The sequence below is a fragment of the Hypanus sabinus genome, chromosome 3, assembly GCF_030144855.1.
Source record: "Hypanus sabinus isolate sHypSab1 chromosome 3, sHypSab1.hap1, whole genome shotgun sequence".
NCBI lineage: Eukaryota > Metazoa > Chordata > Chondrichthyes > Myliobatiformes > Dasyatidae > Hypanus > Hypanus sabinus.
In genome coordinates, this window is record NC_082708.1 from 163,167,242 (window position 1) to 163,177,998 (window position 10,757).

Below are 10,757 nucleotides of genomic sequence, written 5' to 3' on the forward strand. Positions count from 1 at the left end.
TGCTTTTTGTGACTGTGTTTCGAGTAGCTGTCCTCGGTGGTGAGGAGGGCTATACCTATGATAGACCGTATATACTATTTTTGTAGGATTTTCCATTCATGGGCATTGGGTTTCCATACCAGGCTGTGATGCAGCCAGTCAATATACTCTGCACTACACATCTATAGCTGTTTGTTGAAGTTTTAGATGTCATGCAAAATCTCCTAAGGAAGTAGAGGCGCTGCCATGCTTTCTTTGTAATTGCACTTGCGTGATGGGGCCAGGACAAGTCCTCCAAAATAATAACACTGAGAAATTTTAAGTTGCTGACCCTCTCCAGCTCTGATCCTTCAATGAGGACTGGATCATGGACCTCCAGTTTCGTTCGCCTGAAGTCACTAATCAGCTCCTTGGGCTTGTTGACTCTGAGTGAGAGGTTGTTGTTACGGCACGGCTAAGGCAGGTTTTCAACCTCCCTCCTTAGAGGCACGGGTGAAGTCTTGATTGGAGTGTGACATCATAGTGGGCTCTTATGCAGCAAATACATTGCGATACTAGTTCTGCTTTTAACTAACTTGCCTGCCTTCCTCCTTTATTGTCCACCTGCAGGCAGGGGGTTGGGGGGGGGGTGGTTCTCTTTGTAAACACATTTTCCTCTGTGCACTATAGAATGTTGTGTAAATTAATTGTGTTGAAAGTGAAGGTCCCCTTTAACATCCTTCTCTCGATCACTCTTATTTCCAAAAGTGTGTTTTAAATCATCATAATACAGACAAGCTCTCACCCACCTTTGTGTAAAGATCAGCTTTATTTGTGATGTGTGCATCGAAACATACAGTGAAATTTGTGGTTTGTGTCAATTCAAATCAGTGTCGGTTGTGCTGGGCAACCCAGAAGTATCACCAATATATTGTGCCTGCAACTCCCTAATGCTAACGATACATCTTTGAAATGTGGGAGAAACCCATGCGATCATTGAGAGAATGTAGAAACTCCTCACAAACAGCAGTGCCATCAAACCCCAATCGTTGATCCCTGGCACCGCAAATCCCAACGTTGGGAGGCTTTAAACTAATCTGGTGGGGAATGGGAACTGGAGACATAGGGTTTTGGGTGGGGCTGCCCACCACAAGTAGATGCAGTCCGTAATGAGACTGAAGGACAGGCAGATGACAGGGCAAAATTGTAGTCAGTGGGATGAGTTGAAATGTAACATGGGGGCAAAATCAAGTGTAATTATTACAGGACTGAAGGTGCTGTATTTGACTGCAGTATACGGAGTAAGGTAGATGAACTTGCAGTATAGTTAAAGGTGTGACATTGTGGGCATCTCTGAGTCATGGCTGAAAAAAGATCATAGTTGGGAGCTTAACATCCAAGGGTACACATTGTATAGCAAGGACAGGTAGGTGGGGTAGGGAGGAGTGCCCCAGATTGTAAGAAATAAAATAAAATCCTCAGAAAGAAGTGACCTAGGATAGGAAAATGTAGATTCCTTGTGGACAGAGTGAAGAAATTGCAAGGGTAATACCCTGATGGGAGTTGTATACAGGCCTTCAAATAGTAGCCAAGCTATGGGATACAAATTACGATGGGAGATAGAAAAGACATGTAAAAAGGACAATGTTATCATAGTCATGAGAGATTTCAAACTGCAGGTTGATTGGGAAAAGTCAGGTTTGTCATGGATTGCAAGAGAAGGAATTCGTAGAATGCCTACAAGGTGCCTTTTTTGAGGAGCTTGTGGTTAAGCCCACTAGGGAAAGGGCAATTCTGGATTGGGTGTTGTGCAGTGAACCAGATTTGATTACCGAGGGGGTAGTGATGGAATTCACCCTGCAGTTCGAGAGGGAGAAGGTAAAGTCAGATGTATCAATATTACCATGGAGTAAAGGGAATTACAAAAGTTACAGAGGCACGAGAGAGGGGCTGGCCAAAGTTAATTGGAGGAGTAATTCTAGCAGATCAGCAAAGGCTGGAGTTTCTGCGAACAGTTCAGTAGGCACAAGATGGATAGGTCCCCGAGATGAAGAAATATTCTAAATTGAAGATGACGTAACTTTGGCTGACAAGGGAAGTTAGAAGCAACATAAAAGCAAACGAAAAGGCACTTAATATAGCAAAAATTAGTGGGAAGTTAGAGGATGAAAAAGCTTTTTTCCCTAATATTTTTTATTAGTTTCTACATAGAAGAATACAGAGTACAAGAAAGCGTATATAAAAGGTCAAAAAAGATTTTTAAAAGACTATCAATTACATTATATCTGTTCATAATAACAATCTCATTACCCCTTATTCATTTAAGTTAATCAATAGTTATATTGAAATATACTAATTTATTACAAAAAAAGAATCTAACCCCTACAAAGACCAAAGCTGTTTATTAAGGAGAAAAGGTAAATTACCTTCTCATATAATAAAAATTAATAGCCAACATGAGTTTAAACAACGAATTAAAGGTTTTGAAAATAATTCAGAAAAAGTCCCCACAGTGTTTGAAAATCATGACGAGATTCAGAAATTTAACAATGAATCTCTCTAAATTTAAACATGACATAGCATACATGAGCAGGAGGAAAAACATCTTTCCATTTAAACAAAAGCATCTTCCAAGCTATAAGAGAGCAAAAGGCCAAAATATGTAACTCAGATGCCTTCAGCTTAATATCTTGTCCTGCAATGATACCAAATTGGGCCATCAGAGGGGTTAGGCTTAAAATTCACTTTAAAAAGTAAGGAAAAAGTTTGAAAAACTTCTTTCCAATATTTTTCAAGATTCGGACAAGTCCAAAACATATGAATTAATGAAGCTTCTCCGTTATTACATCTGTCACAGTAGGGAGATATATCCGAATAAAAACAAGATAGCTTATCCTTAGTCATATGAGCTCTATGTACCACATTAAATTGTATGAGGAAATGACGAGCACTTGCGATGAAGTATTAACCAGTTTAAAAATTTCATTCCACGTTTCCTTAGATATTGATGTCTGTAAATCTTGTTCCCAGAGATTCTTAAATTTGTCTAAAGGAACATTCCTCAACTCCAGTAATATACCATAAATATTAGATATTGAACCATTATGAAAACGTGTCAAACTAAAAATTACGACTAGTAAGTTCTTAACCGAGCTTATAGGAAATGTGCATAATTGAGATCTTAAAAAGTCTCTGTTTGTAAATATCTAAAAAAGTGAGTTTTGGGTAAGCTATATTTAGCTGACAATTGCTCAAATGAAAAGAGGTTTCCTCCAACAAACAGATCCCAAAAACATTTAATACCCAACCTGCAAACACGAGGAAATCTGCAGATGCTGGAAATTCAAGCAACACACACAAAATGCTGCCTTGCCGTCTGTGTTCCACCAGCATTTTGTGTGTGTTGCTTAATACCCAACCTGTCCCAATCAGTCATGGAGGGTTTAAAAAAAAAATTAGAATAAATGGGACTTGAAGGGAAAATCCCAATAAACCAAAGTGTTTTCTAAATTGTATCCAGATCCTCAGAGTATGTTTAACTATTAAATTATCAGTTAGTTTATTTACAAATAAATGAAGTGAGGATCCAAGGAGAGAAATAATAGATAATTTATTAACAGAGTTAGCTTCTAAAGAGACCCATACTGGACAGTCAACATGATTAATATAGCCAAAATGTAAGATATCATATATTAACTACCCAGCAATAAAACCTAAAATTAAATAAGGCTAAACCTCCAGACGTTTTAAATTTTTGAAGATGAACTTTATTTAAACGAGGATGTTTATTTTTCCATATATAAGAGGATAAAATAGAATCAAGAGAGTCAAAAGAGTGGAATAAAAATGGGTAAAGCCTGAAAAAGATATATAAATTTAGGTAGAATATTCATTTTAATAGAATTAATTCATCCAATCAACAATAGTGAAAGAGGTGACCAATTTAATGATAATCCTTTTTACCTGATTCAGTAAAGTAAGAAAGTTTTCCTTAAACAGGTGTTTGTAATTCTTTGTGACTGTTACATCCAAATAAGTAAATTGATTCCTTACAACTTTAAAAGGGAGATTAGTATTAATTGATACAAAATTAGTTAAAGGAAATAATTTACTCTTGTGTAGGTTCAATTTATATCCTGAAAACTGGCTGAAACAGGAGAGTAAAGAAAGTACGCAAGTTAACGAGGTCTCAACATTAGAGATAAACAGCAATATTTCATCAGCATAAAGCGAAATTTTGTGAGTAATACCTCTCCTTAAAATACCACAGATATCATTAGATTCTCGAAAAGCAATGGCAAGGGGTTCTAAAGCTAGATCAAAGGGCAAAGGGCTCAATGGACAGCCTTGTCTAGTATCGCGATGAAGCTTAAATAGTTTGGAATTTTGAAAATTAGTAAGAACCCGAGCAGGAGATAGATAAAGTAATTTAATCCATTGAATAAAATCTGGTCCAAAATTAAATTTTTCTAAGGTTTTAAATAAATAATTCCATTCAACCCGATCGAAAGCCTTCTCAGCATCTAAGGATATCACACATTCTGATATCTCCTGGGAGGGAGAGTAAAGGAAGCTTTTAAAAACCATCACAAGGCAACTAAAAAAGCCATAAAGAGAGAAAAGATGAAATATGAAGATAAGCTAGCCAATAATATATAAAAGGAGACCAATTTTTTTTCAGATATATAAGGAGTACAAGAGAGGTGAGAGTGGATATTGGACCACTGGAAAATTACACTGAAAAGGTAGTAATGGGGGACAAAGAAATGGCAGACAAACTTAGTAAGTATTTAGCATGGTCTTCACTCAGGAATATACCAGCAGTGTGCCAGAAATTTGAGAGTGTTGGGACAAATGTGAGTGTGGTTATTGTTACTAAGGAGAAGGTGAAGCTGAAAGGTCTGAAGGTTGATAAGTCACCTGGATCAGATGGTGTACACCCCAGGGTTCTGAAAGAGGTGGCTGAAGAGATTAAGGAGACATTAGTAATGATCTTTCAAGAATCACCAGATTCTGGAATGGTTCTGGAGGAATAGAAATTTGCAAATGTCACTCCACTTCAAGAAATTTAGACCAGCTAGCCTGACCTTGATGGTTAGGAAGATGTTGGAGTCCATTATTAAGGATGAAGTTTCAGGGTATTTGGAGATGTGTGATAAAATAGACCAAAGTCAGCATGGTTTCCTTCTGATGGAATTCTTTGAGGAAATAACAGGCAGAGTCAGTGGATGTTGTCTTGGATTTTCAGGTGGCCTTTGACAAGGTGCTGCACATGAGGCTGCTGAGTAAGATATTACAGGAAAGGTACCAGGTTGACTAACTGACAGGAAGCAAGGAGTGAGAATAACAGGGACCTTTTCTGGTTGGCTACCTGTGACTAGCAGTTCTTTTCACATTATGTCATTGATTTGGATGATGGAGTTGATGGCTGTGTGGCTAAGTTTGCAGATGATATAAAGATAGGTGGAGAGGCAGGTAATTTGCAGAAGTAGGGAGTTTGCAGGACCTAAACATTTTGGGAGAATGGGCAAATACATGGCAGATGGAATATAGTGGAGGGAAGTATATGGTCATGCGCTTTAGCTGGATTGAAAACAGAAGTTTTGTACAGCAGAATTCCAGTTTCCTATCGAGTAGTTGACTGCTTCGGAACCAGGATCCCTAAGCTTATACTGTACATTCTTGGATTCTTTCAGCGTTCCTAGGGAGATCTGAGATGTTAACACATGAATTGGATGTATTACAGCCTGTATCTGTAAAGGTCTGTTTTGTTTACTGCATTATTTGACTGTACTGTGACATGTGACTTGCAATTGGTATATTTAAAACAGTAACATGCCACAGATAATTTAAAATTAGTACCAAGCCAAATAAGCAAATATTGGATTGAATTTTCTACATATAGATTATCTATATAAAACACTTTGGTGATATGTGGATCATATCAGTTAATGTTTTCAGTGCTAATTGCTTATGTCCACAGATTACAACAGACAAATGCCAACAGGTGCTCTGTGATGTTGGAACATCAACATACTGGCCACCAAGAGATGCAAGATCATTTGAAGATGGCGATTTGGGTTACTACCACAGAATGCAGCCCTTGCTGCCAGAATTTATACATACACACATATTTCTACATCACAACAATTTGCCAATAATACCAAATACTTTGAGTGCCAATATCAATTAGGAAGGAATTGTGAATTCATTGTTGGCCTCTTTCCTCGCTCCACCCCATGTCAAACTAAAAGACTAATTCCACAATGGCGTGTCTTTTATGGCTCAAGTAACAGAGAAATTCTATATGGGGAAACAATTGGATCTCTACACGAGTGCTGATGGATCAAGGGTGGAGTGGTGGTAAGGGTTAAACAGAGATAAATAGTACATTATCCAGGGATGCTGAAATAAATTATTAGCCTCAACCTATAAATCTACACAAAGCTGTTGAAGAAAAATAAGGTGAAGGCTCCTCTTCAATCAAATCGTGAACTTGAGTTCTCACTTAAATGCTCATTATGCACTATTTATTTGGACATTTGAAATGTGTGGAAAGGTAGATACTAAAACGGAAGAACTTTTTCCAACCAAAAATAACATTGGTTTCTTAATGGAGCCCTGAGTATGCTTCAATAGCAATTGTTGTAATAGAGGCTGTACGGTTTAGGTGGAGGGAAGGTGGTTGGACTCAAAATAACATAGGTGTTAATGAATTTTATTTGGGATAAGAGATTGGGTAAAAATCCTTGAAATATGTATTTGTTATGTTTGATAAACTCCATTTAACAGTGTGAACAAAATGTAAAATTAACTCACTTCTCTGCCTTCATAATCTTGACAATCTGCAATGAAGCATGGGAGTGTGCTCATTAAATCAAGGAGGTAAATATTCGCTAAACAAAAATGGGTACTTCGAGAATATTAGAGAAAGTCATAGACCCTTGTCTTCTGCTTTTAGTCTTTTAGCTACGTCCCTTGTCTGATTCAAGGTGGTACCTTATATCCATTTTGCCTTTGCACCAGCATGCTGGTAAACTATCAATTTAAGTGATAGACTAGGCCAGGGGTCGGCAACGTTTACCACTAAAAGAGCCAATATGGACCCATTTCCCACAGAAAAGAAAACACTGGGAGCCACAAAATGAAATAACACTGCATACAACGGGTTTTTTTTTTGCCTTTATGCTATGTATAAACAAACTATAATGTGTTGCATTTTTGAAATTGATGAACTCCTGCAGAGAAAACAAAATTACATTTCTGCATGCAGCAAAAACATTTTGAACTCCGAAAAAAAGACGTTGGGTTGAAGGTTACTACATAGGTAGCCTACCTTGGATCGAAGAATTAAAAGAATGCGCGCACTGGCGGGTGTCAGGCATTGGCAGTGGTGATGTATATTAATAGCGATAAAAAAACACGTTGTAGCGGTGTAGCGCTACACGCAGCGCTAAAATAAAGACTGCAGTCAAAGGTAACTTTATTCAAACTAAACAGCCTTGCTTTAAAGCCTCCCTCAACCCGTCCCCGTGGGCGCGGATGCTCCAAAAGACACGTACTCACAAACCCCCGTAGGCTATCTCCCTTAGTCGGAACGGTGGCTAATTGTGAGCCGGTTCGGATGTGCCAGGAAACGGTGTCTCCGCAAAGTTTTCATATTGTACAAGATCACCATAATCTTCAAATTTCGAATTACATTTCAAAAGCTAACAAACCACGGGGAGCCGCATCACAGAGATCAAAGAGCCGCATGTGGCTCTGGAGCCGCAGGTTGCCGACCTCTGGACTAGGCGAAAAGGAACCATTCATTTACCTGTCACTACACAGTAGTCTATAAGTCGAAATACTTTTGCAAGCCAAATGAAGTTTTAACAATATTGTTATGTACCCTGAGCTTCTGTAGAGTTTATTTCAAGTCTAATTTGTATTAATAATGTAATTGATTTGAAGGGCTGCTATCTTTTTTTTATAAGACCAGCTCAATCCTTGGATCAACTTCTGTGTTTTATTTTCTTGCAGTATGTGACCCAGCAACTAGTTAAGAAGATCTGTCATTACCTCCCTGTGTTGCTCCCTCCGTTCACTTTTCCATGCAATTCTCATTCTTCAGTCCATTTTAAATAAAAATGAATTCTATTCAAAGCACAGAGGCAGAGCCTTTGAGTATTTGCAGAGTGGATTCACTTTATATTCAACAGCTATAGTCAGGGATTTAGATAGATGGAGCCTACTTTAACTTGTAAAACAGCAGTCTTTTGAAAACTATAAAATCTATATTTTTAAGCAGCATCTTATAAGGAGTAACTAGAAGCCAAGAACTATAGTAAATACAGTTGTACAAATGTGTTTGTAATATTTTTGTAACTAAGTTACTGATGATTAGAATAAAAACACAAAATGCTGGAAATACTCAGTGGATCAGACCACATCTGTGAGGAAAGTAGAGTTAACATTTTTGGGTCAAAGCTCATCAGCACTGTTGTAGCAGGTATGGTATCAATTAGCACTTGAATACAAGATCCACACCCTTAGAAGGGAAGAGGAAAAGCAGCAGCATTAGTGGTTGGCCATCTCGGGTAGAGTTTAGTTTAAAGATGTGAGGAAAAAACACCATAGGTACTGCTGAATATTACTAACTCACATTGAAATGTTCATTCGTTTCAATGGTGTGTTAAGTTACTTGCTAGCTAAACATTATTTATTTTGATGCTTGAGTTTTACAGTAAAGACATGGGTGTTTTTTTTTGTGGAAAATCAATTGTAGTCTTTACACCAAATAACTTATGCTTGATGTGGATACTGGATAATGCTTCAAAATTGTTTTTAAGTTCTTTTAATATTATTTGTGTAGAAAAAATGCATATACTTCAACTGCGTTTTTGAAATAATTTAAAATGGGCAGTTCCTAACTGGCAGTCGATTGTCTTTCCCAGGTTTAACTGGAAAGATGAAAAACAAAGGTAACTATCATCCTTTCTATTAAAGGAAAGGTCTACCATTTAATGAGATTTAAAATATACTGCTTCCATTAAACATTTTGTCAAATTAGAAACATAGTGTACATATTTCATTGACTCAACTCATTCGTCCCAGATAGCCAAACACAGGTTTGTTAACTTACTAACTGATGGTATACAATTGCATGTGTGAAAGGTTTTTTTTGGGGGGGGGGCAGTAGGGGGAACCTGAACGGTGTTGGCAAGCTTGAATAGGTTATTCTGGTAAAGCTGTTATCCACTATTCCATCATTTTAATCCAAGAATTTTTTAAAAATGATTTTGAACATGCAGAACACGTTTCCAAACACTTATCAATTTTGAATGATTGAGGGTTCTATCGGAATCCTGGAGAACAGACTATCTCACAAATGGCGGTAGGGGAAGGGCTTAAAATTTTGATTCGGAACACTGGAAAACTCAGTGGGTTAAGCAGCAACTGGGGAGGGAAAATTTGTAAGTAGGCTTTTTGGGTTGAGTTCCTGCAACAGGACTTGGAGGGAAGAGGAGTAATGGCTGGAATGTAGCAGTAGAGGCTGATGGAACTACACAAGAAGGGGATTATGGGCGGACGGAGCAAGTGGAGAAGATAGAAAAGGTGAACAGAAGGGGAAGAAAACTATATTGACACATGTGTCAGGGACAAAAACAACAGGGGTGTATGTTAACTCAACTCAAACTGGAAAATTCTAAGTTTGTACTGTTGGGATGTAAGTTACCTGTAGAACATGAGATGTTCTTCCAATTTGCATTTTGCCTCTGTGGCTTTGGGAAGGCGGAGGACAGACATGAAGCAACGTGTAGAGTTGGTAAAAATGGCAGTGGCTGGTTGGATGAAAGACATGGGCCAAGGGCACTCTTCTGTTGTTCTCACCCTTATCCTACTTTATACCTTAAATCTTTTCCTTTCCTTTTCAGTCCTGACCTGAAGTATTAACTTGCACTTTTGGCCTCTATAGCTGCAGCTTGACCTGCTGACTCCATCCATGTAACTTGCCTTGCCTTGCGCCCTCAGGGCGCTGTCCTGACAAGCTTTGCACCAGTCTGTTCCATCTGTCGCGGTTGTGTACCAGAGCCTGGGTCACTGTAAATATTTTCCCTGTCCATTCTTTAATGTTGTCCATCCATCTTCTTCTGAATGCTTCTCCTTTTCCCCTCCACAGTTCCTTGTAGAACGGTCTTTGAAAGGCCACTGGATCTTGTTACCTGGCTGTACCATCTCAGCTTTCTTTTCTTCACCGTTGTGAGAAGGTCTTCATGAGGGCCAATGTGGTGCTGGATGGTCTTGCGGACCTGCTCGTTTGTGATGTGGTCCAAGTATGAGATGCCCAAGATGTTGCGATAGCATCTCATTTCCAATGCCTGTATCTTCCTCTGTAGCTCTGCTGTGAGGGTCCACGTCTCGCATGTGTACAAGAAGATGGAGAATACCAATGCACGCAGGAGTCTGATCTTGTACTTCATGGTGATGTTGCTGTCCCTCCATATTGTCTTGAGTTTGGATAGTGCAGTCATTGTCTGTGCAGTTCTTGCCAGGACTTCTGGTCTTGATCCTTCATCACCGATGATTGCCCCCAGGTATTTGAGCTGCTGCACTGTCTCAAGTTTCTGACCATTGACTGAGATGTCTGTTGTGATGGCATCGTAGGCATTTGCCATGAGTTTGGTTTTCTTGGCACTTATTTCCATTCCAAACTTTGTGGAGGCTCTGTCAAGATGACTGACCAGGTTGGCCAATTCGTCCTCTTTTCCTGCAAGTCCATCAAATTTGTCAGCAAATCTCAGGTTTGTGATGTTCCT

General features: G+C 38.7%; 1 protein-coding gene across 1 annotated transcript in view; it reads left to right on the plus strand.

Moving 5' to 3' along the window:
• Positions 1–8,106, plus strand: part of pstpip2 (proline-serine-threonine phosphatase interacting protein 2) — a 119,041-nt gene extending 110,935 nt beyond the window's left edge. Inside the window, exon 16 of the mRNA XM_059963480.1 lies at positions 5,942–8,106. The gene's annotated coding sequence lies outside the window, so the exon portion shown is untranslated. The remainder of the gene's footprint in view (positions 1–5,941) is intronic.
• Positions 8,107–10,757: the final 2,651 nt, after the last annotated feature.